General features: G+C 47.8%; 1 protein-coding gene and 1 pseudogene across 2 annotated transcripts in view; one reads left to right on the forward strand and one right to left on the reverse strand.

Annotated features, from left to right (window-relative positions):
• The window catches only part of TCF7L1 (transcription factor 7 like 1), a 175,033-nt gene that overhangs the window by 47,528 nt on the left and 102,949 nt on the right, over positions 1–24,556 (reverse strand). The gene's annotated exons all lie outside the window — the stretch shown is intronic.
• On the forward strand, positions 2,674–2,953 carry LOC115894290 (annotated as a pseudogene).

Below are 24,556 nucleotides of genomic sequence, written 5' to 3' on the forward strand. Positions count from 1 at the left end.
TAAAAATGGAGGATCTATAACCTGAGAGCAGCCCTCATATATTGGCCATCAGAAGGTGAGATAGGAAATGCCCACACAAGTTTCCTGATGGTTTACTGGACAAATTCACTATCATAACCCATATGCCATAAACATTCCTAACGGTGTTAGCACATTACATGCCTTCTTTCTGGGCTGGGAGAGGGGCTGCAACGCATTCCCCCAACTCTCCAATCAAATTTAGGGCTTGGTCTTTATGGAATTTCAAGCATCCAGGCTAGGCTAGTTGGGCTGGGAAGGAGGGTACATTTCAGAGCACAAAAGCTCTAAAAACATTTCTCAAATCCCCCATCATTTCCTGAGTGACCTAGTAGAACACCAATTCTAGGCATAGCCTATGTGTGAGGTTGGTTACAGAACTTTCACAAGCAGCTGTTTGGGGACTGAGACTGGGTGGTGATCAGGTCTTCTTCAGGCCTGATGATGACCCGAAAATTCCACATCTTTGCCACTTCCTTCCTGAGCCCCCAGTTCCTATCCAGACTCTGAAACCCAATCACTGACCAGGTGACAACTCCATCCCATGTCCGAGGATTTGTGATGCATGCACAGCACCAGACTGGGTAGGTGTGGCCCATTTGAACACTTTTTTGTAAGTTCATTGGCCAAATTCTCATTTGATTCACCTTGATTTTCCACGTTCCATTCTATCCATTCCTGGAGGTCAGGAGTACTCACTCAGAGTCACTAAAATACATGCTGAATTAAACTCAAAGTCATGGTTCAAATGGGCCATCGATTTCTTCCTCTTCAATTTCCATTTTTCCCTTCAAAGAAGGAAAAATGGGCAGGAAAAATCAGTGCAACTGGTTGGAGAACCACAGTTGGATGGGCCCTGTGCTGAGGCCGTCTCTCCCTTACAAGCTCTTTACAAAACCCTCAAACGCCCACTGTCAATCCCTCCACTCCCTCAGTCCACTGCCACCTGCCTTCCACGTCACTAGCCCTGTTCTCGCTAAGGCCACTGCTGACCTCCTAACTACCAAACCCAATGTCATCTTCCAGGTCTTTTCCCTAAGAGGTCCCTCAGCTTCTGGGGTACCCTTTCGGCTGGTTTTCCACTTACCGCTCCAGCCATTCCTCAGGGCCTTGGCCTATGCCTTGAAAGCTGGTGTTCTCTGGATAGTCTCCTCCTCCCCCTGCGGGTTGGCACCCACTCGGTGATCATGCTCATCTCTGCAGCTGGCTCCAGCCTTCCTCCTCATCTCCAAGTGCTTCCTTGATACCGTGCTACAGGCAGCTCAATCCCATACAGACTCATCGAAACCCAGCCCTGATCCTGTTTCCTCTATCCTATCAACCAGGGCTCCTTTGAAAGTGAAACGGAACACTTTTAACAATTATGACCGATGATGTAAACCAGGACATGCGGTCACCCTGAGGACTGTACAAACCTTGGGGATCGTTCTGGCCTCTTCTCTTTCCCTCACTCTCTACAACTGATAGGGGACCAAGTCTTGTTATTCTAACTTGGACTGTCTCTCCAATTGTTTCCCTTCCTCTCTGCTGCTCACTGCCCTGGACCTCTGTAAAGACTCTGAGCTGCTCTCCTGCCTGCAGCACCTCCCCAGGCCAGCCCACCCTTCCTGTGATCGCTACTTCCCCCCTACCCCCACCCAACCCCACAAAAGCTCCAGTGGTTCCCCAATGCCTAGAGTAAAAAACCTAACTGCTCAGTGGGCACTAAGGCCCTGGCCTACCCTTCCCATCTCCAACTGCCTATTCCCAACAACACCCTCCATTCATGTTCTAGCCAGCCAATTACTCTATTCTCTGAGTATTTCACTATTTATGCCCCCAAGTCTTTTGCCAAAAGGCTGCCATGCTTTCGCCAGTGACTGGACCACCACCCTGGGTACCTTTGGTCATTGGCCCAAGTGCAGGCAAAGGGCTGCTGAGGGACCTGAGCTTTCCTCAGTTGCATGTGGAAAGTGTGCAACTGTCACGATGTAGATGACACTCTCTCCTTCTCCCTCTCTCTCTCTGAGGCCCTTCTTTCTGGAGTTCCATAGCCCCTGGCCTGGCCCAAATTTGGGGTAGGGGTAGGGTATCTGAAGCCACTGCAGTAGCAGGTACCCAGTGTTAGCCTCTAGTTCCCCACTCTTGGTGTTGTTTCTCCCCGGGTCCATGAGTAGCCTTCCAGAAGGAATCCACTGGAGAACTTACTGGAGGATGGCATCAGGCTCCAACTCCAGGGACCACAACCCATATGCTTGTTCTCCAACTGCTTTCAGAGTTCGCAAGAGACCCTGTGAGTTCCTGGGTATCCCCCATGTATATGATGGGGAATTCATTCTGCTGGTTTGATCTCTTTTCCTTTTGGCAACATCTTTTAAAAAAGTCTTCCTTGGAGACATCAAACCTGGATCTTTAACAAGTCCTTGATGAAATGCTTGGAAATGCTCGCATTTTCACGCTGAACTTGACAGCTGCCTCTATAGACTCCTTTCTCCATATTCTGCTTGGCTGGTCAGAGGCTAGAGGGATCCAAAAGAATTCCTCAGGGGAGGCAGCCCTAAGCCTACATCTTACTCTTTTTAGGTTTTTTTTTTTTTTTTTTAAAGAGATGGTGTCTTGATTCTGGAAGTTGCTCTCAGAGGCAGCGTGCAGGTGTGCTCTTTGTGGAATTCCACTATGGCATACCATGGCCAGGGCCAGAAAGTGCAGAAGGTTATGGTGCAGCCCATCAACCTCATCTTCAGATACTTACAAAATAGATCGTGGATTCAGGTGTGGCTCTATGAGCAAGGGAATATGAGGATAGAAGGCTGTATCACTGGTTTTAATGAGCATATGAACCTTGTTATTAGACGATGTGGAAGAGATTCACTCTAAAACAAAGTCAAGAAAACTGGGTTGGATCATACTAAAAGGAGATATTACTCTGCTACAAAGTGTCTCCAACCAGAAATGATCAATGAAGTGAGAAATTGTTGAGAAGGATACAGTTTGTTTTTAGATGTCCTTTGTCCAATATGAACATTTATTCATATTGTTTTGATTATTACAAGATGGCAATAAATGCTATGGGATTGTTTGTATTAAAAAAAAAAAAAAAAAAGAAAGAGACGCTGTCTTGCTTTGTTGCCCAGGCTGGAGTGCAGAGGTATGATCATGGCTCACTGTGGCCTCCTGGGCTCAAGTGATCCTCCCACCTTAGCCTCTTGAGTAGCTGGGACTATAGGCACACATCACCACACTCAGCTGATTTTTTTTTTAACAGATGGGATCTTGCTATGTTGCCCAGGCTGGTCTCAAACTCCTGGCTTCAATAATCCCACTGCCTCACTCAGCCTTGTTCATTGTCCAGGGAAGTATCCTTCATGAGCACACACATGCTTCATTATCACAAACACACTGAAAATGATCTTCCTTTTAATGCCTGCTTTAAACAGCTCTCCAGAGGTGGAGAATCCAGAGGTCTGGCCTGTGTAATACACTTCGATAGAAACCAAATGCCCTTGTGTACAGGCCTACGGGCCTTGTTATCATAGTTAACTTTTACGGTGGGTTTTAGGGGCTGAAAAAATTCTACTAATATTATTGGAGATACATTTTGTAGCTCTGGCTACGAAATACCACACACACACACACACACACACACCCACACACACACCCCAGCAATAATTGAGGAAGTAATTGAAAACTAATAACACTTGAGTGTATGTACAAATTCTACATAGATGACTGCAAACCACAAAGATACTACTGAGAAATGGCAGACGGGTTCTTGGCAGGTAGGATCTCACAGGACGTGTGCAGGGCCTGTCAGTAGATGTGATAACTGAGGGAGAGCAAATTCTTGGTCATTGTAATAAAACCTAAATCCCAGAAGAACTTCTTTTACATCCCAGAGTGGAGGACAACTATTTTAGGATGTTGCCGCTTGGACACACCAGTTCTATCAGAAGGGGCTGAGGTGATACTGAGTTTTCTTTCTTCCTTTTGTATCTTTTTTCCCTTTGTGTCTTACACAGTAGAGCACATTATTCAACATATGTTCATTAAATGGCCACCGAAACATCTTTCACACGGGTTAACAAATGGCCAGGCCTCGCGTACAAGGTCTATTTGTTTATTTATTTTTTGAGATGGGGTCTCACTCTGTCCCTGGGGTTGGAGTGCAGTGGTACGATCTTGGCTCACTGCAGCCTTGACCTCCCAGGGCTCAAGTAATCCTCCTACCTCAACGCCTACCGCCAGGTAGCTGGGACTACATGCACGCATCACCATGCTCTGCTATTTTTTTTCCTGTACTATGGAGACGAGGCTCACTATGTTGCCCAGGCTGGTCTTGAACTCCTGGGCTCAAGCAATCCACCCATCTCAACCTCCCAAAGTGTTGGGATTATAGATGTGAGCCACCGCGTCCGGCCACGTAGAAGGTCTCTTTAAATGATGAATTGGAAACATCAGTATTTCTTCTTTTGCTTAAATTCCAGTCCCCTGCCAACCGTACACCGCCATACCAAGATTAAATAGAGAAGGGCACCGGAAGCAACTGGTTCGCTGTAAGCACTTGACAGCTATCAACCATGATCATCATTTCTTCTTGCTGATGTTACTGTAACATTGTGGATGAAGCAGTGTTTGCCTTAATGAATGGGGGTGAGTTTGGAAGTCCTGCCCTCCAGCGATGTCTTAGTTCCAGGTGCTGCAATTTGCACCTGGAAATGGAGAAAGGAGAGAAGCCTGCAGTTTAGTGCCAATCGTGAAAGGTCATGCTGGGGGGGGGTGCTGGGGGCCTCTTGGGAGTTCTCAGAGGCCCTCCCCTCATATATGCACAATATCTGGTGTCCCAGCCACCAAGTTCTGGAGACCTCCGGAATGATCGGAAGCTTCTGCAGGGTCCAGCCAGTGCTCAGGAACATTCACCACCCTCCTTTTTCCTTTCCTCATTCAACATCCCTGCATTTCAAGGCTCTCTACCAGCATTTCTTTGTTCATTGTTCAGAAAAAAACGAATCAAGCCATGACCAGAGGCTTGAATTCAACTTTAAAAAATTGTATGGCTCAAAGGGTCTCTATCCAAGTTTTTCCCAAAAGATTATTCTCCAAGGAAAAAAGAAAACAAAATGGCTAAATCTCAACATTTTTTCAGTCTCCATTATCCCACGGCTCTCTTTACCCCTTGAGACACAGTCTTCAATAGTAAACAGGGCTGAAGTTTGAGGGCAAGGCCTAGAGAAGCTGTTTAATTTCAACCCCAAAGACAAACTCAGATTCTTTCACAATTTTCCCTCAGGCCAGACCTCTGCTTTATAGGGCCAAGCCACTGAAAGAACAAATGAATGCGAACAATTTGCCTCCCAGCAGCGAGCACTAAGATCTCCTACAGATACGAATTCCCGAGCAAACCCTGCCCAAAGATAATACAAATGAAGGGGTTTATCAGGCTTTTTAAAGGGTGGCTGCTTGATTTTCTTTAGGATTTGAATACGTTTACACAGGGATTGGGGCTGGGCAGCGGGGAGCGCGCTTACTGACAGAGCAGTTTTAGAAAACCAACACAGGCCCCAGAACACTCATCAGTCTGCAGCGGCTCGGCCGCTCATTTCACAAATACTCACTGTGCATCCACCATGCGCAGCCACTGTGTGTGGTGCTGTGGGGGACAGAATGACGATGTGTCTTGGGAGGTGGCCTCAGCTATAGGTAGGGAGGACACGGCTTCTGTCCCAAACGGTAAATGTCATAGAGTGGGGGTGTCACAGAGTGGGGGTATTACAGAGTGAAGCCAAGAGGTGGGATCTGAACTAGACCTTGAAGAGTACAGATGGCAGTTTCCACTGGGCAAGGCTCTATTCTAGAACCAATGTATTCCTATTAACAAATAAGCAAGAGTTTTGAACTGAAAGGACCTAAGACACTGTTTTCCTAAAGATAGCTTCGGAGGCGGGCATGGCTACAATTTGTCTTAAGTCTTAAGACCATCACAATTTGTCAGTGATGGTCACCCACTGGGAAAGGAAGGGCATGCAGACAGCCCCCCAACCCCAATATCTGCAGGGTTTGGGACAAGAACATAGATGTAAGTCCATATGCTTACACACGTAAAAGTTTTAACTCAAGCTGACAAACTGTTAAATACATTCTGTCCTCCTCCCTTGACAAATGTGAATGCTATGAAAAGGCCAGGCTCGAATTTAGAATTCCCAGACTCCTGGGTTCTGTACCAGAATGCAGTGGTGGTAAGAGAGCCCGATTTGGCACCCCCACCATTCTCAGTTCCATCTTGTCCTACGAGGTCTTGGGACCACACATGGAAACACCCCAGACATCTCAGCCCCCCCATAAAGCTCAGCCCCAGGCAAATGTGAGCCCCCCACCTCAATCTATAGGTGTGCACACCAGTGGCTTAGTGCATGTCCAGGGAAGAGCCAGGTAGGCTCTCAAGCCTCAGGATCTCATTCTTTGGATCCTCAGCTCCGTGGATTCCTGGTCTGGTCAGGAAGGAAGTGGCTGGGGTGGTCAAAGCAGGGCCCCCCTCTCAGGTCTAAGGGTACAGTGTGCACAGGCAAGGATTCGGCTCACTGGACTGTGAGACACACTGTGGCGTGTGGTTTTGATTATGATGATGATACAGGCTAACCTTTATCCCAGATAATGAATACAACATTAGTCTGGTTTTCACTTAATCCTCATCAGCCCTACTGAGTTTAGTATTGTTGTTATTCCCATTTCACATATGAGGAAACTAAGATTAGAGAGATTTTAATTTATCCAAGGCCACACAGCTAGGGGTTGTGGAGCCAGGATTTGACTGTGACACTGAGTCTCATGGCCTAAAAATACTCAGAGGAAAATCATTTCCTGATCCCGAATCATGGAAAATCAAGAGCCGGAAGGAACCATGGCATTCATAATGTGGAACCCTCACTACGTGGCAGGAGGGGGCAGGTAGCAGAGGAGCAATCCAGGGTCCTGCTTCCGGGGCAGTCCCCATGTGGGCAGCAGTGTGTCCCACAGAGTTCAGGAGGGCAGCAGCACCTGGTGGGTATGCCGTGCAGTGGGCGTGGGCTCCCCAGGGGGTGCATGCGGAAGCCAGTCAGGGTCAGGCAGGGCCAGAGCAGCCCCGTGGGCATGTGTGGCCAGCAGCTGGCACCACAGCCCTCTGTGAGCTAAGAAGGTGACCTCACACCAAGTGGGGCCCTTGGAGCTATTTTCTAAAGCTGCTGCCTTTGATGCTTTCTTCAAATCCCGTGAGCAAAGTGGCAAACTTGGGTGGGGAAGCCCCAGAATCTGGCTGCTGTGCAACTTCATTCTGTTTCCAAACAGCGGTGTGGGAGCTCAGCGCAAACTCCACCAGGCAGTCTGAGGATGCCCTGGAGCTACACCGGGGACCCTGTTCTTCCTTCCTGCAGCTGTGCTGGCCAGCCAAGGCCTTGGAAGGTCAGGAAGGAGGGATTTTTCTTTTTGTAATTTAAAATGTTTAAAACTAAGGTATAATATGTATATACAAGCAAGTACACAAATCTCATATGCGGCTCAATGAATTTTTAAGACAGGATTTTGCTCTGTTGACCAGGCTGGGGTGCAATGACTCAACCAGAGCTCACTGTAGCCTCGAACTCCTGGGCTCAAGTGATCCTCCTGATTCAGCCTCTCGAGTAGCTGAGACCACAGACATGTGCTACTACACCCAGCTAATTCTTAAAATTTTTTGTAGAGGTGGGGGTCTCACTATGTTGCCCAGGCTCTAGTAAATTTTTAATATGTATTTTTCTTTTTTTTTTTTCAGACAGAGTCTCACTCTTGTCACCCAGGCTGGAGTGCAATGGTGCGATCTCGGCTCAGTGCAACCTCTGCCTTCCAGGTTCAAGGGATTCTCCTGTCTCAGCTTCCCAAGTGGCTGGGATTACAGCCACCCGCCACCACACCCGGCTAATTTTTGTATTTTTATCAGAGACAGGGTTTCCATGTTGGCCACGCTGGTCTCGAACTCCTGACACCTCAGGTGATCCATCCACCTCAGCCTCCCAAATTACAGGCATGAGCCACCACACCTGGTTCAATATGTAAATATTAATGTAACCACCAGCCTAGATGAAGATATAGAATGTTTTAAATTGATCATAAGTTGCAAAAGCAATGCATGAACACACTCTCCTTGTAAAGCATGAAAACATGAGCTGTGAGCCGAGTCCTCCCAGTGTCCCGCCTACACACACAAGGCCCCACTGTTACATGTAATTGATTGTGTGTCTGGAAGCAGGGGCTTCCCCCTAGGCATTCCCAGGCCTCCAGGCAGCTGAGCAGCCTGACCCAACAGGTTTGGGGTCTTTCTCCTCGAACATTCTCTTCTGCCCACTCCCTTCCCCCACCCAAATCCTCCAACAGAGAAGGAGCCGGTGGATTCTCCCACCGTGGATAGCACAACTGCCTCGCTGAGCTTCCTCCCTCCCCATCCTTACAACTAAAAGCAGTCTGACTCGGTCGCCTCTAAGTTGTGGCTGCAGAGAACACAAAGAGCAGCCTTCGGCGCGCGGACGCAACGTCGATGTACTGGGGGGACGCCAACCGGCCCCAGAACACATCGAAGCCAGAAACTGCCCGAACTAGTTACATTCCAGCAAGATTAGCACAAGGCCGGGCCTGCTCCTGCGCCCACCCCTCCTCCCCTCCTGGGCCATGAATAGGATTTTTAACTATTTCCCTCCCACTTGCTGTCCAGCCTCACACATGGACAATGCTCCCCGCTGTTTGCACATTAACCTCCCATTTGCCAGGCAGCTTCTCAGGAGCTGCAGATTAACACCCACCAACCCAGACAATGATCCCCGGGGAGGTATGCCAGGGGCTGAGACAAAGGCTACAGACGCTGAGCCCCATCAATCACTGCACAGTGACCACTGGCCAACAGTGCAAGGGGCTCCCAGACTCCAGACACACAGGAATCACCACAGGTGGCTCATTCCTGGCTCTGGGCATCTGCCCCAGGTGGGACCGAAGAGGGTACTCCCCTAATGTGGGCCTACAGCAACCAGAAGACACCCTTCCCATCCCATCTAATCTGGGACATTCTGGCCTACAAGGGGCCTGAACGATCAGGCACTGAAGTGCTGGGAAGGCAGAGGGCAGCCCTAGGCAGGCCTCGCAGACCTGGCCCACCCTGTTTTTAGGCTTCTCCTTTCTCCTGGCAAAGCAGAGTCCTCAGGGGACATAACAGGAAGCAGGTGCCACAGGCCCCTGCCCTGGGGCTCCCTGGGAAAGCTGTCTGGTCTCTCAGCAAGCAGGAACCCTGACTGAAGCAGCTCGTAGACATGATTCAATACGTCAAAGCCATTTTCCTATTCCCTTGTGTGCAGGCGTGCACACAGGCATGAACCTGGAAACGCAACAGCACGTAGAGGGGAGGGAATGGGGAGAGAGCTGGACTGTGAGGTATGGGAATGATCCTTCCATGTCCTAGGCCAGCAGCTCAGCCTCTGCATTTGTATTAAAAATCTCCTCCAGGTGATGCTCATGCACCCTGGTCCTGACTGGAGGCCCTGGCAGTGAACAATCGCATGCATTAGCTGAGGATCCTGTTAAGATGCAGCCTGGGTCAAGAGGTGTGTGGTGGGGCCCAGGATGGTAAGTTTCTAACAAGCTCCCAGGCGACGCACTCTTGGCCTAGTGAGGCCTCAGATGGGGTGCATCATCAGAAGGGTGAACTCTCTGTATGCTGCTTCACCAAGTAGTTGTCTGGCTACAGTTTCCACCCTTCTGGAGAAAGGTCACCACCTCTCAAGACAGCCAGTTGCAGCTGCAGACAGCTCTGTTTGAGTCCCTCCTCATATTAAGACATCCAACAGTGACAATCTGAAGTCTTTCTTCTCTTGACCTGGTAGTTCCAGACCCTCACAAGAAAACCTTGTGGCATCCACTCCTGTTTTCCCCACATACCTGTGCCTCCTCATCTAGGCCAGTGAGGCTGTTTTTCTGAGCTTCATTCTCTTAGTACTAATGCCAGACAGGCTGGGGGCAGAGGAGCAGATCTCAGTGCAGACTGGTGAGGCTATTTGGGTAGGAGTGAGAATAGAGCCCCCAACGGAAACAGAAACCAGAGTTCCAGCCTGGGGCAGTTAACATACAAGAAACTTCAGGACAATTAAAAAGCAACAACCACAATTAACGTGGTTTACACAGGCAAAACTCATTAATGTGGGTCGGGGTGCTGGAGTTTACCTTTGCTACGCAAACCCTTTTTACAGACAGTACAGATTAACTGCAAGCAAGACTCCATGGGGAATATCTAAATGGCCATGAAACAACCTTCGAGCCCCCAGATGCAGGAAAAAGCACCACCGACCTACAAGAGACACACAGATGACTTTGTGCAGGGAACCCCCTTGCCAAGCTGGCTTCAATTCCTGGTGAAGTTCAGAAGCAATAAACCTGTGCTCCTTTTGAAAGGTTTTATAGCTCAGAAGACCCCCTAATTCACACTGACATCCACCCCAAATCTGAATTAACTGTGTTACCCAGCAGTTCTGCTAAGGAATCACTTCTTAGTACTTAGTTCTTCTAAGGAATCACTTCATCATCACTGCTGCAGGGAAAATTTGAGCAGGGCTGATGGGTTGCAGTGGCAGCAAGTCTACAAATGATTATCCCTAATGAGATGATGCAAGAGCAGCCTCAAATAAGGCACTCCTCCAGCTGCTCCATGCCCAGCTGGGCTTCCTGCCTTTCCACCCACTCCAGGCCATGAGCCCTTTGTGGGACTCTCATGGCAAGAGGGGCCTGGATCTTCCAAAGGTGAAACCATCCCAAAGACCCAAGGGCTCCCACTCAGTCTCCTGCTGCCACTCCCTCCCACCCTGCAAAGTCACAGATGACAGTGGGATCTGGCTGAGCTAGGACTGAATCACGACTGTACCCTTTACCAGTCGTTACCTTATCTAAAGTTAATCTTTCTGAGCCTCAGCTCCCACATGTTGAAAAGGTATTAGCATAATCTAGTTCCTAAGACTGTGTGGTGGTTTAAATCACACACAACTCCAGGGGCTGGAGTAGGTAAACTCTTATAACGGCAGTAAAAAGGGGGAAGATCTCTTCTAAGGTCAGGGAGATAGCTTAACACCCTTCTTTCTTTGAGGCTCCAAAGCTCACTGTTCTTCTCTTATGACACTAACCTTTCCCTGCCTTGAGATCAGTTCCACTACCTGTGTTGTGGCTCTGGTGGACCAGGAAACAGGCAGTTCCTATATAAGGTCATGACTGCACTCATCTTTTACTTACCTCCTGCAACGTTCAACCCAATCCTTACAATTAGTAGGAACCTGATCAATATTTCTGCATTGACTTGCCAGCATGAACCAGCCAACTTAGGACAAAGCATGGAGGTCGTAACCAGGTGGGTCAAACAGCCAACTGACCAGACCTCCCCGCACCCCCATCTGAGCAGGTTTCTGTCCTTAGGAACAACAGCAGTTGCATTTAGGTAAAATGACATTTACACTTCTGACTGGCTGTCGAACTATTCATGAAAATGGCCATGAACATCCTATTTTTAAAATCAAACACTAAGCCACATATGCATGCTACAGAAAGAAAAATCCCAAACTTATGTGGTTTAATAGAGTTTCCAACACTTCTTCAGAAGCCTGGATCCCTAATGTTTACACTGAAGGTGACACTGGCTCACGGTCTATTGTTCCACAGTCTTATTGCACTGTCTACACATCCTACCTCATTTTTACAGAAATGGGTCATTAGATCAGGGACCACATTCTTCCATGTCATGACATGGTTTGGTTGGGAGTGGAGAAGGTCTAATTTTAGGCCCTCTGAGAAAGGGCCTAAAATTTCCTAAAGTAAGCAATAGAGATCAAGTTTTTAGGTTTTCTGAGGTTTTAAAATCAGAAAGCCGTTCTGTTTCCTTCAGCTGCCACCCATTCAGCCCTAGAAGTTGCAGCCTGCCGATCTGGGCCCAGAGAAGGGAGGACTAGTGCTCAGAAAAGCTCCCTGGGGAGCTAGACACTAGGGGCTGAGGTTAGGCTCCCTGGCAAGGACAGGCCTCAGGGAGCTTGTGGTGGGGGCTGCTTGGAAACCACACACTTACTCTGATGACACTGTTTGTGTGCAAGCATTTCTAGACTGTTCTTTGGAAATGGGCTGTGGAAAACATTCACTCCTTCAAAAACACACCGCTTCTTTTGTGGTCTTTCCCCCTTCTTGGCTCTGCTACTCTCCCGGGAGTCAGGGACTCCCCCAGACTCCCAGGGAACGGACCTCTTTTGGAGAGGCCATGCAGACGGGTCACACTGAGGCTTGGGTCAGGGTAGTCAGGTGATAGCAAACGCTCATGTGGAATTGTCTGCCTGAACGGGTGGCTATAAATTATCACAGGGTGTAACTGCCTGAGACCATGTAGGTGAATTATCTACAAGTCCTGCGAATGCTCAGGGGTGGGTACCTGCAGCTGCCATGAATATGGCTTCAAAATAAGTTTCCTTAGATGAAAACAACCGAGAGTCCAGAGGCACAGCTAGCCTGTGGGGAGGATGTGGGAGGACCACCCATGGCCCCAGTTTCCCTGGGTGCACCACTCACTTCCCTCAGAGTCCTTTCTGTGACGTCTGCCTCTCCCAGCCCTCTTGTCACTGTACCACCCAATGCACACACAGCAGCAGAGAAGCATCTAGAGTGTGAGAGAGAGAGAGAGAGTGTGTGTGTATGTGTGTATGTGTTTTGAGAGAGGATCTCACTCTGTCTCCTGGGCTGGAGTGCAGTGGCACAGTCACGGCTCACTGCAGTCTCGACCTCCTGGGTTCAAGTGATCCTCCTACCTCAGACTCCCAAGTGGCTAGGCTTACAGGTATGTGCCACCACGCCTGGCTAATTTTTTGTACCGTTTGTAGTGATAGGGTTTTGCTGTGTTGCCCAGGCTGGTCTCAAACTCCTGAGACTCAAGTGATCTGCCTGCCTCCGCCTCCCAAAGTACTAGGATTATAGGCGTGAGCCACTGCGCCTAGCCTAGAGTATCTCTGAATTGCAATCTGAACTTGAATGGGAAACTGTTAGCTAGTTTAAGGGGCAAGCAGTAGGTAACTTCTTGTGACATTTTCTGAATCAGATGCCAGTCATAGGGAACTATCAAAAAGCGGCGATTTACAAGAGCGACCTGAATAGACGCTCTGGTCTGGTCTCTCTCCTTCAGCTCTTATATCCAGATGGTCCCCTCTGTCCTGAAGAAGTAAACAGCCTCAAGCCGGGCCCAGATACTTGGGTTCTAACTCGGCCCCAATTAGTAGTGTGATGACTTTAGGCAGGTCCTTTCCCCTGCTGATCACAGCTGCTAGAAAAAGCCTTTATGGAAACAAACATGTATTAGGCCCCTACTGTTTACACTATATACTGTACACAATAAAAGGCAAAGGCTTTTTATTTCTTCCTCACAAGCTTCTCTTTGTGTGCAATGGAAATGAGTGCTGATTATAATTGAGACATAATAGTATCCGGACATGGGTCATTAAGCAGGGTAGTGACCTACCTACTTGGTCCACTGACCTATTCTTGGTTATTGCAAAACATTATTCAGACAGCAAGATAAATTGGTTAATTTTTCTTTCCACTCCTAAATTGTTAAATTAGTTACAGCAAAAAACAAAATGCAAGTAAACAAACCACACAAACCTCCTAAATACAAAGTAGGGCCCTGATCCTGCCATCTATTTTACTCCTAAATATAGGCTGGTTTATCTCTCTCCCACCTTCTGGTGGCCTCAGGCCATGTTCTCAGGCCCCTACCTAACTCTTAGCTGCTATTTATAATCCAGCTGTTAATTACTTCTTTAACACTTTTTTGCTGCTCAGTCTGAACACTAAGTATTCTCCGAGACTACAGTTTCTCCTTTGCCTTCCTTTAGTGGCTCCAAAAGGTCTCTCTCAAAGGTTATCTGTCCTTAAGATGTGCCTAATTCTGTGCATTCAGGGCCTTCTTTGCAGGGGACGGCACAACTTGGGAGCTTTTAACACACACAAAACACAAAATAGTGTAATACAAAGCTAGCCAGGCTTATTAAAAATCTTATTTTTCAGCTGGGCATGGTGGATCACGCCTGTAATCCTACTACTTTGGGAGGCTGAGGTGGGCGATCATTTGAGGCTAGGAGTTCGAGACCAGCCTGGCCAACATGGCGAAACCCTGTCTCTACTAAAAATACAAAAATTAGCCAGGTGTGGTGGCACACGCCTGTAATCCCAGCTACTCAGGAGGCTGAGGCACGACAATCGCTTGAACCCAAGAGGTGGAGGTTTCAGTGAGCCAAGATTGCACCACCATACTACAGCCTGGGCGACAGAGTGAGACTCCGTCTCAAAAAAAAAAAAAAAAAAATCTCACTTTCGAACTAGTCTATATTTAATATATTACCAAGGGCTTTTTTAAAAGGCCCACTTACCAATTCCTGTGTGTGGCAAGGTAAGAAGGCCAGGGGTGGTCGGCGCCTTATGGCTCTGATCTATTGCAGATGCCTTCCAGTAGTGGACCAGAGCAGCTGGCACTGGTGTACTGGCATCTCCTTCAAACTCAGTGTTCAGGGATGTCACATCAGTAGCTTGAAATCAGCCACGGGGAGAGTATTTACATCATGGAAATTGGCAAACACTAATCAGGGCACAATCCTCCCCACCAGGAGCTGACTATCAAATATTTACCAGTACATCACTGCTTATAACCCATTTCCCCACTTCTCTTTCTATCATTAATTTAAAGGACTCATTTACTGGGCACACAGTCTACTGCATTAGATACAAATGCTACAGAAAAACAACAATAACAAATGTTACCTTTCTCTGTCCCTAGCACTGCCTATGTCTTTACACTGCAAACTCACTCACTCCTCAGAACACAGTGGGATAAAGAAATAGTGTTATCACCATCTCGCAGATAAGGAAACTGAGGCACAGAATAGCAAAACCTTGCTCATGGCTGCAATTGGTAAGCGATGCTTCCAGACCCAGAACTGAGGGCTTTTCCCCACCCCCCAGAGCCCATGGGTTTTCTACTCTCCCAGGAAAAGGCCTGGATGGAGGCCCAGTGTGCAAAGAAATTCAGGGATATGTTCCACCAGAGCTAAGACTCAAGAGCAAATGAGTTTTATGGAGGCTTTGTACCAGGAAGGGTTCTTAAGGGAGACAGTTGTGCAGGCTGTGAGGAAGGTTCCACGACCCCCAGAAAAGCAGGTGAGTGGCAACTGAGGTCACCTTGAGAAGAGGGGTTCTGGAGTACAACAGGCCCCTTTGCTTGGTACACTTTGTCAAGGCAGAAAAATGCCTTCCACTTCTGGAGGGAAAAAAAGGAAAGAGGCCCAGGATGCAATTAGGAAAGAACAAATATATCCTCAGATTCTCACAGCTGAACAACTAGGGAAAACTCAGCCTGTAAACAATCAAAAACTGGGTGTCGCCAGAGCAAAAACCCAGAAGGTCTCTGCTTGCCCATACAAGGGTAACTGCACAAGGATCGGGGCCCACACCAGCACAGGCCAGCGAGGGACCACTTCTTCCTCAGCAGTAGTGGCAGCCTCAGCAGCTGGTTCTCCTGCTGGGTTCCCAGTTGGAAATTCCAAAGGGAACCACTTTTTGCATTCATTACCCAAAGAGAAAAACTGCAACTAGTGAAAAATAAAAACTAAAATTTCAAATGCTACTTTGTAGAATGCAAACAGTCATATTCTGCCAACAGTCAGATATCAGGCTCGGTATTTCCTTATGATACTTACAAGAGAAAGAAAACCAAGTTCACTCCCCCTTTCCCTACTTCCTCTTGTTTTTTTTTTTCCCTCCCCAAGGGAATGAGTCAAGTCAGTCAACAAGTATTTATGGAGCACCCACAGGATTGCAGAGTCTGGGAGGAGGCACGGGTTGCTGGAAGCAGCCCAGGATAGCTCTCATTTGAGACAGTTAAAGGAAATGTCAATCCTCAGGCCAGGTCTAAACAGGGCAGTAAAGAACTGACTGGCCCCTGAGTGGGTTTATTCTGGACTAATCACTCACTCCTGGCTGAGCTGCCTCTGTTAATGGCAAGGCCAAAGTGGGTGGATCAGCCATGTTCATGTACATTTTTGGAAAACTACAAGCACAATGCTAACAATCTTGATGGTTTTGGGGGTGGGAATTGGTGGTTGGCTGAGATACTCTTCTTCCTCCCTCCCAAAAGGCCCCACAATGATAAAAATTAAACAAATATTGTCAGGTGTTCACCATTTCTCCTCTTCAAATGTAAGTGTGTATAAGTGGGACGGGAAGGCTGGTAAAATCCAGGGCCCATGGAAACAGCCTCCTGGGGGCCTGTCCGCTCTAGTTTGAAGACTGGGTTATATTTATTTGGCTCCAGATCCTGCTACTCCAGTGTGCTCCCTGGACCAGTACCATCAGCACTATGTGGGATTGTGTTAGAAATGCAGAGTTCCAGGCCCCACCACAGCCCTACTGAAGCAGAATCTGCATTTACACAATCTCTTCAGGTGGTTCCCATGGACGTGTGAGTTGAAGAAGCACCAGTCCCAATAACCAAGCAAGTGTTTGTTATTAAACCCCAGAGAGCCCCCAAAATCACATTTGGGGAACATCTGCCTTCCATATTGCAGTGGGGCAGTTAGCAGCCTCCCTAGATTTCCTGTTCACAGAAAGCAAATACCGGTAAAGCCTACAGATTTATAAATCTATTATGACTCCTGGTTTAAAAGTAGGTCACTGGAAGGACCCAGGTCAGTTGCACATTATTTAATCGCCATAGGAAGATATATTCTTGGAGCTAACAGAACCGAACACTACCGGCCACAAGGACTCCTTTCACATCTACATTACACTCAACTAACTGCATGCTGGCCTAGATTCACTTCTGTTTTAAATACCCAAGCTATGTTTGAATAACCTGCATGGTTACAATTAGGATCACTGCATCTGGGAAAGTCACCGCAAACCTCCACACATCAATATGGTGATTTTAATAACAAATAACACATTTGGAGGCTGATATAAGTATGCAGGCAGAGGAAGCCCCTGAATATGTTAATTTGCATGTTCACAAAGAAATAGAATCCAGCTGCAATGTTAATGCTTAATTCTACAGAGCCATAGGACACCCGCACAACCGTACCATAGGCATGCTCTAAATTTAAAGCCGATTTTCAAACCCTCACAATTTTGGCAAAAACCTAAATTCAACTGCTTAAGGAGACGGGATTTTCTGTTAATCCTAAAATAGTGCTAGTAGAAAAAAGTCCATTTGTTTAAGTTTTGCAAGTTAAAGACAAGTATCTGAACTGATTTGATGCAAAGTTTCTCAAAACATTCACCTTGGGGCAGGAAAAACAAAAGGTCTCATTGGAAGAGATTTCTTCTTATGAGGGATTGGAATTTATGGGCTAGGGTCTAACTCAGCTGTTGCTTTCTGGCCTCCTACACTTGTATTTGGTGTTTAAAGTAAAATGTGAAAATTATGTCAGTCTTTAACAAGATTAACCTTCTGAAATAGGATGCATATGAGTGAATGTGTTTGTGTAAGAGGGAGAGACTATTAATAATAGTGGTCATGGTAATATTAGTAACAATAAAAGGTACTGTGCTAATTTGGATACTGTATCCTGGTAAGCTCTGTTCCCTTCCCCAGTTTCTCTAAGAAAATGGAGTCTGTTGAACTGCTCACTAGCAAGGTGTACTTGCTCAAGCACCTGCAAAAAGACAGAGGGGGCTTCTTGTTGGGATGCAAACCCAGCGGGGAGAACAAACAGAGCCTAGTAATAGCACAATCAATCAATTGTTTCAGTTATGAAGGAAAGAGCTGCTAACACCTCCCACTCCAGTGGAATGCACCTCACTGAAAGCTCTTGGCACTCACTCTTTACAGAGAATGGTGGGTAGCCAGGACCTATGGTGACATCAGGCACAGAGCAATTCTCCTGTTCTACAAGTGGACAAGAGGGAAGGAGGGTGGTGGTCAAAACCATCATGGGGGTACATGTATCAGATAATGACTAGACTGCATGATTTCATGAGATAAGAAACAAATATCTTGAGAGAAATGCTTGAGAGTCCTTAGGATTGCAATTCTGCTGAGTCCTTGGCTCATCTGTTATTAATAAATGCCGATGGCAATATCTGTGAGTACACTTGTCAGAGGGGCTACTTCGTCCCCCACTGAGCAATGGCTAGATGGAGAAGTCAGGAGACCTGCGTGGAGAGCCTCGCCTTGCCAGGGGCAAATCCATCACCTCGATAAGCCTCAGCTCACTGTCTATTAAATAGGAGTGATTATACCAGCTGCACTTAATTCTTATAACTATTTTGAGGACGAAATGAGATAATGGATGTGAGTCCTAAGTATGTCAATCTGGGAACATGTGGGTGGGGCTGTGTGGGAGGTGAGCTCCCTTCTGCTCTGTCATGAAAGGCATGTGACACTCTTCATAGAACTTCCCTCTCCCAGGCCCCCAAACAAGCTTGCCTGTCAATTTTGACACATTTAGAATTCATTAAGTGATTAAATCCACTTTGATCTAATTGAGTTTTCCTTTGAGGGCACTTTAAGATTCCACTAAGCCTGTGAAGCTTATGAGTAATTGCAAGGGGAAACTCTACCCAACTGTGTTGAGATGTCCATCATCGATTTTTCCCAATGCATGATTTCACTTGCCTGGATGGCACTGTTACATCTGGAGGCCAGAACCAAGCCAACCACCACCACTAGCAGCAGCAATCAGTAACACCATTGCATTGAGTCAGTACTGTGGACAGTCCTGTCCTAAGCCACACTCAGGGGGGCACCTGACTGATACCAGATTCTATTCTGGAATCTGTCCTGGAACCCGACAGAGTGCCAAGCCTATATTCTGAGGACAGCAGAGACCTGCATTTGCTAAACCTAATGGTTATTTCTCAGCCCTCATCTCACTCGACCTTCAGCAGCAGCCCCTCTTCCTTCTTACACTCCCCTCCTTGGCTGCAGGAAAGCGGCGCTCACCAGGTCTCCTCCTACCTCTCTGGCTGCTCCTTCTCAGTCTCCTTTGCCAGTTCCTGCTCTTCTCTCCAGTGTGCAAAAGCTGTAGTGCCCACGGCTCAGCTCTTGACCTCTTTTTTTCTCAGCTTCAGTCCCAGGGATCTCCTCCAGTGCCAACAGCATGCTGATGACTAGAGTCTCAGTCTCTAATCTAGAGCTCATCTCTGACTTCCAGACCCAACAACCCCACTGCCTATCATCTCCCCCAATGGATGTCCAAGAAGTATCTCCAATACAACATGTCCCAAACAGAGCTCCTGATTATTTCCTCCCAGACCTGCCCCTCCCACAGTCTTCTCCATTTCTGTCAATGACACTTCCTTCTTTCCCATTGCCCAGGAGACATTCATTCCTAACTCTTCTTCCTCTTGCTCCCCACATTTGGTCCATCAGCAAATCCTGTCAGTCTTCCTTCAAAATGGCGCCAAAATCTGAGCACTTTCCCCATTTCTACTGCCACCATCCAGGCCCCACTGGCCCCACAACCTGTCTCTCATTTTCTACCCTTGACCCCTCCAGTCTATATCATGACAGCCACGGCACTATGTTAAAACAAAGGTTGGATCATGTCACCTCTCTGCTCAGGACCCCTCACTGCTCCCCATCTCACAGTCAAAAGGCTTCACCATGGGCTGCATGCCCCTGTGACTGGCCCCCTGTCCCCTTTCTGACTGTGCCTCCTTAAGTGCTGCCCCCCAGCCTTGCCCACTCTGCTCTAGTCACTCTGTTCTGGCCGCTCCTGGAACCTGCCAAGTGCCATCCCCTTTGTGCCTGCTGTTCCCTCTGCCTGGCGTGCTCTTCCTCCGTGTATGTGTCTACAGAGTTTGTCACCTCCCTGTGAGGCCTTCAATAAATACTAAATAAATGAATGAACAAGCAAACTGAAGACTTTACCCTGAACCCTTCTCGGCAGGCCAGGACCCCACAGTTTGCCTGTTGGTTCTTTCCCTGCGGCTGGATCCTGGACCCCACCCACCACATCTTCCAACCCCAGGGGGTGCTGTTCACAATGTGGTCCGTGGCCAGCAGGGCAGCTCCTCCCTGCAGGGGACCCGTGTGAAGTCACAATATGAATATTCGGCCTTTTCTAGGGTGCCTGGCACATAGTGGATGGCTCAGCGTGTATCTCCTGAACGAAGCCTCACCTCTCACCCCGAGCCAGAATCCTGCCTACTGAGAACCCAAGACCCATGCCTGGGGCTGCCTTTGGCCAGGTACTTCTCTCTCCTCAGCCCATCCCCAGTCTTCTCCTCCTGGCCCAGCTCCTGCTTCCCTTGCTGAGTTTCTAGCACCTCTTATGCTGTTCACACCCAGACAATTCCGAAAACACAGGATCCCCTGTGAATGATGTGGAAATGCAACTTCCCCACGTGGAGTCGCTGGGTATGTTCCCCTTCCCTTCCCCTTGAATCCTGCACAGAGGGGGCCACTATGTCACATAAGGCCACTTCACGAGTAAGGCACAAAATGGCCCTTTCGGAAATCAAAGCTTAAGAGCCGCACCTGAGTTACTAAGGCTTCCACTCAGCCTCACCCATTCCTAGCAATAAGCTGCAGCAGCCGGATCTGCTCCCACCTCTGGGTGATGGCTGGAAACACTAGGCTGTTACCTTTCATCAAAAACACAAAGGGACAGCAAGGGACCTCAGGCATGTAATGGCGCCGAGGAGTAGCCAAAACATGTTATTACATAATTAGTTCTTTCGAAACTGCATACCAACTGATTATTAATAAACTGCAAAAATGAGCTAAGGGTGGAATAATTGGGGCTGAATGCATACCAATCCTGCATATGTTAACCAAGATATATGAGGTTCAACTAGAAGCCAACTGAACAGTTACTTATTGTTAACTACTACGTGCCAAGATGTTGGTGCGCTGAGATCTTTAAGACTTGTGGGAGGCCCCACTGCCAGAGGTGTGTAATCTAAACGGGGAAAGGAAAGGAAAACATGCCCTTTCATTCAAGAGTTTTTAAAATAGTACAGTGTACTAGGAAAGGCTGAGGTAAAACATCTGCTTCAATAGGGAGGCATAGAAAAGGGGAGATAGAGGCCCTGGTGAGATTTCTTGAAGGAGACAGAAAACTGGAGGTCTGCAAAGAGAAGAACCAGGAGGAAGCAACACATCCTGTGTGGAAGGGGAGAAAGTGGGTGCTGTGAGCAGGAGTGACAAAGTCTTCAGAAAGACTGAGCCTGGGGACAAGGCTGGGCCTTACCACTTGCCTTCTATACAGGGTGTGCACAAACCTCAATGCCAAGCCCCATTCAAGGAAAAGGAGGAAGGCCGTAGATGGACCTCACTGACTCGCCCTACAGCAGAAGTGGGCACAGCTGGGTGCAGCGTCTAGGTCAGGAGAGGTGGTGTTTGCATTCATGCTGTCATAACGGCTGTGGTTAGGCTTGGATGAGGACGTCAAGCTGACAAAACCTCAAGGCGATGGAGGACAATTCCTTCTATTATTTGAAACATCCCAGAAGGAAGGGAAGTAATTCTTAAGCACAACCTGTTCACAAATGGAAAAGTGTGGATTTGGCCCGGATGTTGGCATTTTACTTGGGCCGGGACTTTATGTGACGTGGATTCTATGTTGGCAGCTCAGAGGCAGCCGAGGGCCCCAGGGAAGCCAGCAACCATAAGGTTTCCAGCCTCATGGTATCAATGGAGGAATTATGAGATCATAAATGTCAGAGCCCCTGGGGCCTTGTAGGTAAATGCTTGGTTTGATTTTAAGTGATCCAGATAGTGAAAGAAGTTCTCACTGGCTTCTTTAAGATGGTCCCTTAGACTTACAGATGTTCTTAGGTTCTGGTGATTCAAAAATCTTTTCTTGCCCCCCACCCCACCGCCCCCCAGCAAAAGAGCAAGCAAGCGAAGAGAAACCTGAAAGGAATATTTACCAAAAAGCAAACTATTCCTGGACTCACGGAGTTATCCAGGTCCTAAGGAAATACAAATAGAGTCCAACAGAGAGTTTAGTTAAAATACTAAAAATAAACAGTGGCTGTACTTAATTTCTTTTTTTAAGTTTCTAAGGAAGTCAATAAAATAAAAATATATCTGGGGCCTGAATTATCATCCATGAACAAGGACTGCTTAAAAGTGCATCCAGGTCGGGTGCGGTGGCTCACGCCTGTAATCCCAACAATTTAGGAGGCTGAGGCGGACAGATCACCTGAGGTCAGGAGTTCGAGACTAGCCTGACCAACATGGTGAAACCCTGTCTCTACTAAAAATACAGCTGGGCATGGTGGCGGGTGCCTGTAATCCTAGCTCTCAGGAGGCTGCGGCAGGAGAATCACTTGAACCCGGGAGGCAGAGGTTGCAGTGAGCGAAGATGGTGCCACTGTACTCCAGCCTAAGCAATAAGAATGAAACTCCATCTCAAAACAACAACAACAACAAAAAAGTGCATCTACTCTGGACCAAAGAGTGGGAAGACGCTCCTCCCTGCTGTTCCTCTGCTCCCATCCTCTAGACTCAGTGAGTCAGTCAACAAACTTCTACTGTGCACCACCACGTAGAAGGCACTGAGGACAGGGCACTTCAAGAGTCAAATGAGGAAACGCTCATGTGCCAACTTCTGTTCCCACACTGAGAAAGAAAGAAAGAGCAAAAACTGCTGAGCTCCAAAAGATATGCTGTGTAAAAAATGTTGAAAAGGAAGACAAACCCTTTAAAAGGGTGACCTTGGGCGGGCCCTGCCCAATCGAGTTAAATGTCACTACTCTGAGAACTTGTACTTTCTGATTTCCTGATTTTGCAGAATCTAAAGCTAGCATAATGAATTTAAACCCTCCAGCTTCCTTCCTTTCTCCATTTCCTTAAAAACAAAAACAAAAGGCACAGATTTAATATTTCCATTAAAATAAAACTTAACAAAAAGCATCGCATACTTTTACTATTACCATAGTTTAGGAAAGAAACATATTTTTCTCTCTTTTTGCTGCAAGATTAGTTTTTCAAATTTCAGCAGGCACAAAATTCTGCCCCGGGTGACTTAATCTGTAAGTATAAGCACTATTTCAGGCAACTGTGTTTTTTTTCTTTTTTCTTTTTTTTTGTAGGCAGAGTCTCACTCTATGGCCCAGGCTGGAGTGCACTGGCGTGATCTTGGCTCACGGCAACCTCTGCCACCCGGGTTCAAGCGATTCTCCTGCCTCAGAGTAGCTGGGATTACAGGCACCCGCCACCATGTGCAGCTAATTTTTTTTTTTTTTTTTGTATTTTTAGTAGAGATGGGGTTTGGCCATGTTGGCCAGCCTGGTCTTTTTTTTTTTTTTTTTTTGAGACGGAGTCTTGCTCTGTCGCCCAGGCTGGAGTGCAGTGGCCAGATCTCAGCTCACTGCAAGCTCCGCCTCCCAGGTTCACACCATTCTCCTGCCTCAGCCTCCCGAGTAGCTGGGACTACAGGCGCCCGCCACCTCGCCCGGCTAGTTTTTTGTATTTTTTAGTAGAGACGGGGTTTCACCGTGTTAGCCAGGATGGTCTCGATCTCCTGACCTCGTGATCCGCCCGTCTCGGCCTCCCAAAGTGCTGGGATTACAGGCGTGAGCCACCGCGCCCGGCCAGCCTGGTCTTAAACTCCTGACCTCAAGCGATCCACCTGCCTTGGCCTCCCAAAGTGCTGGGATTACAGGCGTGAGCCACCGCGCCCTGTCGATGGGTTTTATCATCTGTGTGTTTCTCAGTTATCTCCTTCACCTCTAACACGGGAACTGTTAGAATCAGGAGGGAAGTTCCCACATCAGCCCTTTGACTCCTCTCCGGTTTGCCATCCACACCCTCTGTGATGACAGCCTGAGGTTTAAAACATCCTTCATCTCCACAGCAGTCTCCCGGCTTCCTCTGTGTTCACAACAGCCTTGTGAGAGAGGGAGGTGCAGGGACATAATCATCTCCATTGTGCAGACGAGGAAAGGGAGGCTCCCAGAGCTGCTCTGTGCAACATGCTCCATGCAGCACAGTGGCCACTTGCCACATGTGGCTATGGAGCCCTGGAAATGGCATGCGGGCCACAGGCAACACACACGGAACACTCAGTACAAGAAAAGAACGGGCCGGGCGCGGCGAGACGGGCGGATCACGAGGTCAGGAGATCGAGACCATCCTGGCTAATACGGTGAAACCCCGTCTCTACTAAAAAATACAAAAAACTAGCCGGGCGATGAGGCGGGCGCCTGTAGTCCCAGCTACTCGGGAGGCTGAGACAGGAGAATGGCGTGAACCCGGGAGGCGGAGCTTGCAGTGAGCTGAGAGCCGGCCACTGCACTCCAGCCTGGGCGGCAGAGCAAGACTCCGTCTCAAAAAAAAAAAAAAAAAAGAAAAGAAAAGAACGTCCAATGTCTCAGTAATCAGTCTTTAAACTGATTACATGTTGAAATGCTAATACTGTTGATGAACTGGCTTACATAAGATATACTATTAAAATTAATTTACTTGCTTCCTTTTCATTCTCTTTTTTTTTTTTTTTTTTTTTTTTTGAGATGGAGTCTCACTCTGTTGCCCAGGTAGCAGTGTAGTGGT

The sequence above is a fragment of the Rhinopithecus roxellana genome, chromosome 17 (assembly GCF_007565055.1).
Source record: "Rhinopithecus roxellana isolate Shanxi Qingling chromosome 17, ASM756505v1, whole genome shotgun sequence".
NCBI lineage: Eukaryota > Metazoa > Chordata > Mammalia > Primates > Cercopithecidae > Rhinopithecus > Rhinopithecus roxellana.